The 13,468-nt window shown below is 41.3% G+C and overlaps 1 long non-coding RNA gene across 1 annotated transcript in view; it reads right to left on the bottom strand.

Annotated features, from left to right (window-relative positions):
• Positions 1 to 364: 364 nt before the first annotated feature.
• LOC126934992 (uncharacterized) overlaps positions 365 to 13,468 on the bottom strand; it is a 48,241-nt gene continuing 35,137 nt past the window's right edge. Inside the window, exon 3 of the long non-coding RNA XR_007719175.1 lies at positions 365 to 2,805. This is a non-coding gene — a long non-coding RNA (uncharacterized LOC126934992). The remainder of the gene's footprint in view (positions 2,806 to 13,468) is intronic.

Here is a 13,468-nt window from a genome sequence, read left to right as displayed (position 1 = left end):
TACACATCAGACTCCTCCCTTAACCATTGTCATTAGTAGTTTCTTGTTTATCCTTCCAGATTTTGTTATGCAAATCAAATACAAATATATTTTTATTTTGTTATGCAAAAGATAACACAACACTTTGATATCAACCTTGCTTTTTCACTTAATAATGTCACTTAGAAATTTTTCCACCCTCAACTTGGAGAGTGCCTTCCATTATTTTATTTTATTTTATTTTATTTATTTATTTATTTTGAGATGGAGTTTCGCTCTTGTTGCCCAGGCTGGAATGCAATGGAGCGATCTCAGCTCACTGCAACCTCCGCCTCCAAGGTACAAGTTATTTTCCTGCCTCAGCCTCCTGAGTAGCTGGGCTTACAGGCATGCGCCACCATGCCCAGATAATTTTGTATTTTTAGTAGAGATGGGGTTTCTCCATGTGGGTCAGGCTGGTCTCGAACTCCTGACCTCAGGTGATCTGCCCACCCTGGCCTCCCAAAGTGCTGGGATTACAGGTGTAGGCCACCGCGCCCAGCTGTCTGGCATTATTTTTACAGTTCTCATTATTTCCATTTGCATGGGCATTCCAAAATTTATTAAACCAGCCAATATGGATGGACATCTGTGCTGTTTCCAATTCTATCAAAAAAACAAAGGTCTAGGCTGGCCACAGTAGCTCACGCCTGTAACCCCAGAAATTTGGGAGTCCGAGGTGGGTGGATCACTTGAGGTCAGGAGTTCAAGACCAGCCTGACCAACACGGTGAAACACCGTCTCTACTAAAAATACAAAAATTAGCCGGGCATGGTGGCAGGCACCTGTAATCCCAGCTACTAGGGAGGCTGAGGCAGGAGAATCGCTTGAATCCAGGAGGCAGAGGTTGCAGTGAAGCCAAGATCATGCCACTGCACTCCAGCCTGGGCAACAGAGTAAGACTACGTCTCAAATAGAAAAAAAAAAGAAAAAAATAGATAGCATAAGTTCTCAAAAACAGAATTGCTGGGTCAAAGAGTCCACGGACTGGTAATTTTGGTTTATTATTATTATTATTATTATGAGAGACTGGGTCTCACGCTGTCACCCAGGCTGGAGAGCAGTGTTATGATCATAGCTCATTGTAACTTCAAATTCCTGGGCTCAAGTGATCCTTCTGCCTCAGCCTCCCAAGTAGTTGGGACTACAGGCACATGCCACCACCTGGCTAATTTTTTATGTTTTTTCTAGAGACACCCAGGCTGGTCTCGAGGTCCTGGCCTCATGCGCTCCCCCTGCCTCAGGCTCCCAAAGCACTGGGATTATAGGCATGAGTCACTGTGCCTGCAGGTAATTTTACTTACATATACAAACATATAACCAAATTGCTTCTAAAGGGGTTTAACTAATCTATACACTCAGCAGCAAGGTAAAAGAATCCCTGTTTCCCCACAGCCTCGCCAATAGTTTTATCAAACTTAAATTTTTGCCAATCATAGGTTAAAAATCAAATCTCAGTAGGGTTCTGCTTTGTGTTTCTCTTGCTGTGAGGCAGAACACCTTTTTATTTCTAGGAAGGGACTATTCATACCTTTCTTATGTTTATATTATGTTAGCAGTCTTTTGATACTTGGCTTATAGGAGCACATTGTATATACAGAGATTAGCCTTTTCTTTGTCGTGCATGTTGCAAGCACTTTTTTCCGGTGGTGTGTTGGTAAATAACAATGGCTCTCTGGTAAAAATGAACTCAGGTTTATAGCATTTGCCAGTTTCCATGGTGTAAATAGCCCCATGATGGACAATTTCAAGCTACCAACGTTATGTCACTAAATGTGGAGTTCAGAAGAAATGTGCAGCAGCACACAATTATATACACAATACAATACAAACACACATCTGCATTCGTACAACACAAACATAACAATAGATGTGACGAGGCACGGTGGTTTACAACTATAATCCCAGCACCATCGGAGGCCGAGGCAGGTAGATTACATGAGGTCAGGAGTTCGAGGCCAGCCTGGCCAACACGGTAAAACCCTGTCTACTAAATACACAAAAATTAGCCAGGTGTGGGGCACACACCTGTAATCCAGCTACTTGGGAGGCTGACGCAGGAGAATCGCTTGAACCCAGGAGGCAGAAAACGCATTGAGCCGAGGTCACCCCACTGTACACCAGCCTGGGCGACAGAGTGAGACTCCATCTCAAAAAAAAAAAAAAAAAGAAAAGAAAAACCCCCAAAACAATAAACCTCAAGCATTAATGATAGCAAAATGTAGTTAAATAATTAGGAAGTGATGAGTTTTTCAGTATTTATTACTTTTGATTCTAACATACTTTATTTAATTATGTTTCTATAATTTAATTTTTAATAATAACTGTGTTTGACAACCAGCTTGCAAAATTCCTGAAAACATAACAATCAGTTCATATGAGCCAGTGCAGGCCAACTCCAAAGCACCTTTTTTTCCCAGTTTGTTGATTGTCTTTTGACTTTCTTTCTTGTTTGTTTGGTTTTTTAACTTTCTTTCTAAAGACGTTTTTCACCATACAAAAGCTTTAATTTTGATGCAGTTGCATTTATCAATCATATATTTTATGGACTCAAAATTTTGTCTGTTTTTGTTTTTGTTTTTCAGGCAGGATCTCATTCTCTTGCCCAGGTTGGAGTTCCGTGGCTCAATTATGGCACACTGCACCCTTGATCTCCTGGGTTCAAGCAGTCCTCCCACCTCAGTCTCCTGAGTAGCTGGGACCACAGGCACTCGCTACCATGCCCAGCTAATTTTTTAATTTTGTTGTAGAGATGGAGTTCCACTATGTTCTCCAGGCATGGGCAATCTAAAAACAAATAAACAAAAACAAAAAATAAAATGAGACAGGGACGGGAAGCTCTTTATAAACTACAAGAATAATTCTAATGTATCTCTCCAATAATGATAAATACTTTGGCCATTAATTTTTTTTAAGCTGCATCATTTAAAGATGGCTTTACAAATCAGTGGGAAAAGGTGGACTGTTCAACAAATGTTGTAAGGAAACTGGATAGGCCTCTGGAAAAAATGAAAGTAGGAGCCCCAACTCCCACCATACACAAGGATACGATCCAACTGGAAAAAAGATCTAAATGTAAAAATGAAACCATGAAAGTATTAGAAGAAAACATGGGAGGATTCTTATAATCTTGGAATGGGGAAGGTCTTCCTAATCATTATTCAAAATTCTGAAAGGCTAGGTGTGGTGGCTCATGCCTGTAATCCCAACACTTTGGGAGGCCGAGGTGGGAGGACTACTTGAGGCTAGGAGTTCGAGACCAGCCTGGGCAATAGAGCAAGACTACATCTCTATTAAAGAAAAAGGGTTCTAACTGTCTTCAGTAGATAGTGTTGTTCCCACACTACAGATGAAGGAACAGAGGCTGGGAAAAGTTAAATCAATCATGGTGATATGTATTTCCCACTCTTAGCTCTTATTGCTCTTATTTTCTGGTACCCATTCTTCTAGCATTGGCACCTCCCCACTTGGTACACTGTTTCCCAAAGAAGATTTTCTGATAATGAGTAGGAAGAAAGACCATATAAACATATGGAGGCTGCTTATTATCCTCTAAATAGCCAAGATCCTAAATTAGATCCGTTCTACTCCTGCTCATCAGCCTTTCTTTTTCTGTAGCAAGGTGAGAATCCCCCTGGCCTAACTTCTCAATATGGCAAGGTCTTGGTTTTATCCCTGGTGTCTTTGGCCAGAAAGGTGTAAAAGGTCATTATCCAACGATGTCACAGCTCAAATCAGCCCCAGATCTTCTTTTCCTATTGGGAGGAAAATGTTGGTTTTCTAAAGTTCTTTTTTGATTTAGAATTTCCTCATCTTGACCTTTTGGATTAGATTGTACCCGGAAAACAGAAAAAATATTCTGAGTTGGGACCAGGTCCTCTAAAAAGTCTCTTTCCTATGAAACAGCTAACACATGGAGTTTCATAATTAGAATTTTTTGTTCTTTTTTCTTGAAATGTAAGCTTCTGTTAAAATGCAAGTAGCCCCTGGGAAAGTTTATACTCAAGTTTTATTGACTATGTCCACCTTAGTGTGAATTCATTTATGAGATTATTTGTTGTTGTTGTTGTTGTTGTTTTTTTTTTTTTTTTTGAGACGGAGTCTCGCTCTGTCTCCCAGGCTGGAGTGCAGTGGCGTGATCTCGGCTCACTGCAAGCTCCGCCTCCCGGGTTCACGCCATTCTCCCGCCTCAGCCTCCCAAGTAGCTGAGACTACAGGCGCCGCCACCTCGCCCGGCTAGTTTTTTGTATTTTTAGTAGAGACGGGGTTTCACCGTGTTAGCCAGGATAGTCTCGATCTCCTGACCTCGTGATCCACCCGCCTCGGCCTCCCAAAGTGCTGGGATTACAGGCTTGAGCCACCGCGCCCGGCGAGATTATTTATTTGGAGTATATTTCCTCAGAGGAAGTAGGAGGCAAAGGAGGATAAGTAGTAGAAGGAGAAAACTAAGAGGAGAAGCAGGGGATACTACTGATGGGGAAAAGAGTGCAGTAATGGAGAAATGGAGACAATTACCAGAGGTTTACCTCCCCCAGTCACTTCTGAGATACGACTGGGAAGCACAGGCAGGGTGAAACAAGCTGATATGAAAGGTGCCATAAGGGATGAAGTAAATTAGACAGGTTCTCTGAACCCTGAGGGGAGGCTCTAGTTTAACACCAGAACCAGTCATCTCATTCTTTTCACATATTCTTCTACTTGGTCACTTTTGGCACTGCTCAGGACCCTTCATAAGCTAGAATTAATTTGTGACCAGAAATCAGACCCAACCATTCATAGCATGTAATTGCAGCTGTCCCCTACTGTCAGCAAGCACAAGCTCCCCGAGCAATTTACTACCTGGACAAAACTGCATTTTATAAGCTTCTCTGCTCTCAACTGTCATTCAATATCCTCCTAGATTCCTCGTCTATAAAATCCTAAATCTCCAAGTTAGGATTCCAAGTTTCTTTACAGTGGCCAAGAGTGTCTCTGTTCCCACCATTATATTGTTATTGCACACACCTTCATTTAGGTTACATGCCGAGTCCTCTGCTGCCCTTTGGTGAAAGTCCAAGTAAAGGCAAAACTATGTTGAAAAGGATATCAGCAAAATGGCAGGCTAGGAAGGGTGAAGCTTTTATTTCCCCACAGACACATATGAGGGGAAAACAAGCAGAAACTGTTTGAACCAACTTTATCAGAACTCTGGAAAACAAAGTTGACAGCCACTAAGCAAATGTCCAATCAAGAAAAAGCCATCTTCAAAATGGTAGGAAAGTTTTGTGACATTATTTATTACTCACTCTTACCCCACCCTTCTCCATTATGTGGTTTTGGTCTTGAACTGGCAACAGCCTAATTCCCAGTACCCTTTCTTGAACCAGAAGGAGCATAACAGACCTTGTTCACAAATTATTATGTATGTCTGTTGTGGCAGATACTTGAAAAACTGAAACAAAGAGATAGTCTCTGTTTTGCCTAACTTAGAACTCAGTTGAAGAAAGTGGTAGGCACTACTCATAAAACCAGCAAGGCGACTGCAGATCCACAGACTCCTGGGACAAAAAATTACGGGTGAAGATACATAACAGACCATCTAAACCCCAGAGGAGAAGTTGTAGTACGACTAAGTAATTCAGATGCTCAAAAGCAGCCATATATATGAGAGAATTTAGGAAGCCATGTGCATGTCCATGCAAGATGCATGCTCAGAAAAGACCTGAGAAGACCTTAAGCTTCCACCTTGAGCTGATCCCTAGGCACAAAACAAGCTCGGCTAAGTGTTAAAAGAATGCCCTAGGACCAGCCGGGCATGGTGGCTCACGCCTGTAATCCCAGCACTTTGGGAAGCTGAGGTGGGCAGATCACAAGTTCAGGAGATCAAGAACATCCTGGCTAACATGGTGAAACCCTGTCTCTACTAAAAATACAAAAAATTAGTCGGGCATGGTAGTATGTGCCTGTGATCCCAGCTACTTGGGAGGCTGAGGCAGAAGAATTGCTTGAACCTGGGAGGCGGAGGTTGCAGTGAACCAAGGTGGCACCACTGCACTCCAGCCTGGGCAACAGAGTGAGACTCTGTCTCAAATTAAAAAAAAAAAAAAAAAAAAAAAAAAGAATGCCCTTGGATAAGGCCAATCTACAAACACTGACAAAATTGCTGGCATTTAAACAACATCGTTGTTTAATCTTTGTTAAAGCATTAACTAAACATGAGCTAATGGAACAGAGATTTCAGTGATCCAACACAATAGCCTCTGCAAAAATAGTTAAGAAAACTCTCAAAACTAACAGACTATTACAGCCTTCAACCACCAAAAAACAAAAAGAAAAAGAAAACAGTAAACCCTGGACAAAGGGAAGAATGCCCTTTCCAGTCACCATATTATAATGATTGGACATTTGCCCAATTTAAAAAATCACGAAGTATACAAAGAAACAGGAAAATACAACTCATTCAAAACAACAAAATAAATTGACAGGAGCCATTCCTGAGGAAGCCCAGGCTTCAGACTTAGACAAAACTCTATATGATTTTTTTTTTTTTTTTTTTTTTTTTTTTTGAGACGGAGTCTCGCTCTGTCACCCAGGCTGGAGTGCAGTGGCCGGATCTCAGCTCACTGCAAGCTCCGCCTCCCGGGTTCACGCCATTCTCCAGCCTCAGCCTCCCGAGTAGCTGGGACTACAGGCGCCCGCCGCCTCGCCCGGCTAGTTTTTTGTATTTCTTAATAGAGACGGGGTTTCACCGTGTTAGCCAGGATGGTCTCGATCTCCTGACCTCGTGATCCGCCCGTCTCGGCCTCCCAAAGTGCTGGGATTACAGGCTTGAGCCACCGCGCCCGGCCCAAAACTCTATATGATTTAAAAAAAACCTAAAGGAAAAAGAAGTAAAGGAAATCAGGAAAAGAATGCTTTGGTTTGAATATTTGTGTCTACCCAAAATTCATATGTTGAAATCCTAACCTCCAAGATCTTAGGAAGGGAGGCCTTTGGGCGGTAATTCGGTAATTATGACAAATTTCCTCATAAAAGTGGCCTCTTGGCCAGGTGTGGTGGCTCATGCCTGTAACCCCAGCACTTTGGGAGGCCGAGGTGGGCAGATCACCTGAGGTCAGGAATTTGAGACTAGCCTAACCAACATGGAGACACCCCATTTCTACTAAAAATACAAAATCAGCTGGGCATGGTGGTACATGCCTGTAATCCTAGCTACTTGGGAGGCTGAGGCAGGAGAATTGTTTGAACCTGGGAGGCAGAGGTTGTGGTGAGCCAAGATTGCACCATTACACTCCAGCCTGGGCAACAAGAGCGAAACTCCATCTCAAAAAAAAAAAAGGGCCTCTTAGCCATGCTGTCCTATGAAAACACAGTAAAAAGATGGCTGTGAATGAACCAGGAAACAGGTCCTCACCAGGCAGCAAATCTCCTGCCTCCTTGATCTTGAACTTCCCAGAACTATGAAAAACAAATCTGTTGTTGTTGTTTATAAGCTACGCAGCTCATGGTATTTTGTTAAACTAGCCCAAACAGACTAAGACAAATGACATATAAACAAAATAAGAATATCAACAAAAAGAAGAAATTATAAAAAGAAACCAAAAGATAAGAAATTATAAAAAGAAACCAAACAGAAATTCTGGACAGGGACAGTGACTCATGGCTGTAATCCCAACAATTTGGAAGGCCAAGGTGGGCAGATCACTTGAGGTCAGGAGTTCAAGACCAGCCTGGCCAACATGGTGAAATCCCATCTCTACTAAAAATAAAAAAATTAGCTGTGCATGGTGGTACACACCTGTAGTCCCAGCTACTTGGGAGGCTGAGGCAGGAGAATTGCTTGAACCCAGGAGGCAGAGGTTGCAGTGAGCCAAGATTGTGCTACTGCACTCCAGCCTGGGTAACAGAGCAAGACTCCATCTCAAAAAAAAAAAAAAAAAAAAAAAAAAAAAAAAAAAAAAGAAAGAAATTCTATAGTTGAAAACTATGATAATTGAAATAAATATTTACCAAAGATTCAACAGCTAATTTGAACAAGCAGAAGAAAGAATTAGCGAACTTGAGACAAGGACAATTAGAATTATAAAGTCTGAAGAACAGAAAGAAAAAAGAATGAAGGAAAATGAATAGAGTCTGAGGGAACTATGCGTTACCATGAAGCAGCCTAATATATGTATTATAGAGATCTCAGAAAGAGAAGAGAGAGAAAAAGGGGAAGAAAGGTATTAAAGAAACCTTGGCCAAAACACCTCAAATTTCGTAAAAGACACACATCAACAACTCCAAAAAGCCAAATAAACTTCAAGTATGATAAGCTCAAAAAGATCCACACCAAGACACATTATAATCAATCCATCAAAAGACAAAGAAAGACTCTTGAAAACAGCAAGAGAGATGCAACTCAGTCAGGAATCTTCAATGAAAACACCACAATTTTAAGATTTTTACTAGCACAAAAAAAAAAAAAAAAAAGAGAATATCACCGAATTTTTCATCAGAAACGCTGGAGATAGGAAGGATGTGGGATGACATTTAAAATGGTGAAAGACAACTGTCAACCAAGAATTATATATCTGGCAAAACTTTCCTTCAAAATGAGGAAGAAGTTAAGACATTTCCAGATAAAGAAAAGCCAATGGAATTTATTACCTAAAGGACACCAGTGATATTGGATTAGGGGCCACCCTACTTTATTATTACCTCATCTTAACTAATTGTATCTGCAATGGCTTTATTTCCAAATAAGGTCACATTCTGAGGTACTGAGAGTTAGGACTTCAATACATGAATTTTGAAGGAACATAAATCAACTCACAGCATTGTTTAATGATACGGCTTTATAATAATTTTAAGTGTATTTTTCTTTTAAATCCTTTAGGAGAACTCTTTATTTCTTCATAAAGTTTTGAGTTACATCTAACATTCTTTAATTTTGACCCAAAAGGACTTCCCTTTTCATTTCTTGTGGGGCAGGTCTAAATGGTAATAAATTCAGGAGATCGAGACCATCCTGGCTAACATGGTGAAACCCCATCTCTATTAAAAATACAAAAAATTAGCTGGGCATGGTGGTGAGCGCCTGTAGTCCCAACTTCTCGGGAGGCTGAGGCAGGAGAATGGTGTGAACTCGGGGGCGGAGCTTGCAGTGAACCAAGATTGCACCACTGCACTCCAGCCTGGGTGACAGAGCAAGACTCCATCTCAAAAAAAAAAAAAAAAAAAAAAGAAGAATAGCTATTATTTAAAACAAAAGGGAAATAACAAGTGTTGGCAAGAAGGTGGAGAAACTGGAACCCTTGTGCACTGACTGGTAGAAATGTAAAACGGTGCAGCCAGTATGGAAAACAGTATGGTGATTCCTCAAAAAGGGAACCTTAGCGTTATCACGACTCAGCAATTTCATTTCTGGGTATATACACAAAAGAACTAAATGAGGAAACTCAAACAGGTAACTTGTACATCAGTGTTCATAGCAGCATTCTTTGCAATAGCCAAGAGGTAGAAAAAATACCTGTGTCCATCAACAAATGAATAGATAAATAGAATGTAATATATATACACAATGGAATATTACTCATCCTTAAACAGGAATGAAATTCTGGTATATGCTACAACCTGGATGAACCATGAAAATACTATGCTAAGTGAAGTAAACCAGACCCAGAAAAAACCACATAACCAGACCCAATCCAAATATTGTATGATTACACGTGTATATTACTAAGAATAGGCAAATTCATAGAAACAGAAAATAGAATAGAGATTACTAGGAGCTGAAGTAAGGGTGCACTGGAGAGTCATCGTTTAATGGATATGAGTTTCTGTTTGGGATTGTGAAGTTCTGGAAAGGATTAGTGGTAATGGTTGGACAACAATTTGAATGTATTTGGTGCCACTAAACTTACACTTAAAAATGGTTAATGAGGTAAATTTTATGTTATGCATATTTTTCCAAAAAATGTTTAAATTATGTTGAAGACAAAATGTGTTCTTTTCTTTTTCTTTTTTTGCGGGAAGGGAATTCAGGGTGTTAAACACTTTTTTAAGAGATGGGCTCTCACTCTGTTGCCAAGACTGGCCTCTAACTCCTAGGCTCAAGGGATCCTCCCACTTCAGCCTACCAAGTAGCTGAGACTAGAGGCACGCACCACCTTGTCAGGCTTAAAATGTGTTTTCATAACCCTCTCAGACTATCCACTAAGTGTCATTTAACTTTTTTTTCTTAACCAAATTTTATTGAACACTAACCAAATGTCAGCTCTCTGGTGGGTCCCCAGCTTTCAAAGATACATAAAGGATTCTTCATAAAGGACTTTATAATCTACTTAGAAAGGCATGGAGGTAAATTAGCAGACAATACCATATGGATAAGCACCATGATATTGGTAAGGATAGGGACCTTGGGAAGCACATTGCTGGGAACATTTAGCTTAGGTGAGAAATGTCTGGGAACACTTTTGAAAGAATGGAAGTGACTGAGCTGAGTCTCAAAGAACGTGTATTAGTTGACCAGGTGAAATGGGGAAAGGGCTTCTCAAACAAGAGTAACTTATAATAAGATAGAGTAAGGAGAATATGAGGAGATTAAAAAAAACATGGAAACTTATGAAGTCAGTAGAAATGGGGTGGGAAGAAGATGAATATTGGAGAGCTGGATGAGGCTCAGAAAATTAATACCTTATATGATATGGGAGTGTACACTTTATCCTACAGGCAATGAGTAGCCATTCTATAAGAGTTCAGAAAGAGGAGTCAGCTGTATCTTTAAAAGAGACTTCCTGGCTACATTGTGGAAAAGGGACAGAGGAGAGGTTCAACTCCTCATTTAAAGTGAGGACTGATGAAGGACCTGAAGCAAGATGGTGGCAACAGTCACAGAGGCCAACAAGAGTCAAGAAACGTTCACGATAAAGACACAGAAGGCCAGGCATGGCAAGACACGCCTGTAATCCCAGCTACTCAGGAGGCTGAGGCAGGAGGGTCACTTGAGCCTAGAAGGTCGAGGCTGCAGTGAGCTGTGATCACACCACTGCACTTCAGCCTGGACAACAGAGTGAGACCCAGTCAGTACAACAACAACAACAACAAAAGTTTAATTAGCCAGGCATGGTGGCCTGTAGTCTTTTTTTTTTGAGATGGAGTCTCACTCTGTCACCAGGCTGGAGTGCAGTGGCACGATCTTGGCTCACTGCAACCTCTGCCTCTCGGGTTCAAGCGATTCTTCTGCCTCAGCTTCCCGAGTAGCTGGGAATACAGGTGCCTGCCACCATGCCCGGCTAATTTTTGTATTTTTAGTAGAGATGGGGTTTCACCATGTTGGCCAGGATGGTGTGGTCTTAACTACTCAAAAGGCTGAGGTGGGAGGATCGTTTGAGCCTAAGAGGTCTAGGCTGCAGTGAGCTATGATCATACCACTGCACTCCAGCCTGGACAATGGAGTTGGTCCCTGTCTCTAAAGAAAAAAGAAAATTACTCCAAAGGCCAGTGGCCAGCTGGATGTGGGTGATAGGAAGACTCTCACTCAGGTTTCTAGCTTGGGAAACTTGGTGAGTGGTAGTACAATTCATAAAATGTAGAAACCTAGAAGAAGAAATAGTTTTGATACAAGGGAGATAATAAGTTCTGGGTTTTTGTGTTTGTTTGTTTGTTTTGTTGTTTATTTTTGTTTTGTGTTGTTTTGTTTTTGAGATGGAGTCTTGCTCTTTCACCCAGGCTAGAGTGCAGTGGCACAGTCTCAGCTCACTGAAGCCTCCACCTCTGGGGTTCAAGCGATTCTCCTGCCTCAGCCTCCCGAGAAGCTGGGATTACAGGCACGTGCCACCACGCCTAGCTAATTTGTGTATTTTTAGTAGAGATGGAGTTTCGCCACGTTGGCCAGGCTGGTCTCGAACTCCTGACCTCAAGTGATCTGCCTGCCTCAGCCTCCCAAAGTGCTGGGATTATAGGTGTGATGCAGCACGCCTGGCCTTTAGGTTCTGTTTGGAAATGTTGTATTAGAGGTGATTGTAGGGCAGGAACAGATGGCTATTTAGGTGTGGAGTTAGGAAAAAAGCCTGACATATAGATATAGGTTGGAGGGTGCACTGGACAGAAAGGAGGATCTGCCTTCAGTGAAAGGAATTAATGTCTAAATGTAGAATCCCATTACTAGAAGTAAGTCTACCCCTTCCACAAGAGGGGAGATTAAGGAATGGAGCAGCTCCCCTATATGACGTCGAAATCAAATCACATGGGCAGATGCCCACTCAACGTTGTGTGTAATAAAGCTTATTAGAATAAACCGAGCACGGGGAAGCCTGGAAGTTTTCCGGACTGGGTTTCATTTTGAAGCAAGAGGGACTTCTAATACATATCTTGTCTGTGGCAAAGCAAAATGCTAAATGCCTTCTTATATTTTAGATAAATTCTTTGAGAATCTTGTTGGCAACCAGAAAAGCATAGCTAACCAAAAAAATGAAACAAAATAAAATAAAAATAAAACAAGTGTTGGTGTGTTCTATTCTTTTTTAAATGGGCATTCATTATCAATTTCCCCACATCTGTTGTTTCCTTCTACTGCGGACAGAAATTCTTCTTCATAAAAGGTGGATTCTACATGCAGAATTTCTAAGGAACTGGATCACATCATATATGGAAGAAGACTGGGCTTTGGAGTAAGAAAATCCTAGCTGAATCCTGTTCCAACCATGTACACGGTCATTGTCAAATTCACTTATTCACTCACCCATTCATTTATTCATTCATGCAAACAAGCATGTGAAGAGCACATTTTATATGTCTTATCCTATATACATATAATACTGAGTAAAAAGTCACAGTTCTTGCTCACAGACCAGTGAGAAGGAAGACATACAAACACAATTACAGCATAGTGTCTGTGCTGGAAGAGTGAGGAAGATGGTGCACCTGACTGCTTTAATGAGACTGGAGAGAAGGAAGAAAAGGTAGGGAAGGAGGTAAGAAGTATGAGAGAGTAAAGGGCCCTGGGGACATAGGAAACACAGAAAGAGAGATTGACAGGGAATTCCTAGTAGAAGGAACTACAAGATCAAAGTTAAGGAGACGTAAGATAGTATGGAGTTGGGTTCCAGGAGCAGCAAGGCATTTTTGATAGTTGGACAATAGGGTAGGTCATGAGTGACAGGGATGGGTGACAAGGCTCGATGCACGGTCAGGGGCAAGATCATGTGCATTCTGCCTATTTTGTCGCCCGAAGGTACCATTGAGGCGTGTTCTTCATGCTCCTCTTATACTCTATAAATCCTACTCTCTTCAGTAAATAGCTCTTTTTCATTCTATTCCTGTCTCCTACTCTCCGCCTAAGAAACTCCCACTCATTATTTGGGGACCTTGACACTGTGTGCATAGGTTTCTCACTAAATTTTGTGGCATCCTGTGTTAATCAGGGTTCTCCAGGGAAACAGAACCCATAGGATATATATGTACAGAGAGAGATATTTATGTTAAGGAA

Source organism: Macaca thibetana, chromosome 14 (assembly GCF_024542745.1).
Source record: "Macaca thibetana thibetana isolate TM-01 chromosome 14, ASM2454274v1, whole genome shotgun sequence".
Classification (NCBI taxonomy): domain Eukaryota; kingdom Metazoa; phylum Chordata; class Mammalia; order Primates; family Cercopithecidae; genus Macaca; species Macaca thibetana.
This window is presented reverse-complemented; position numbering and strand designations above follow the sequence as displayed.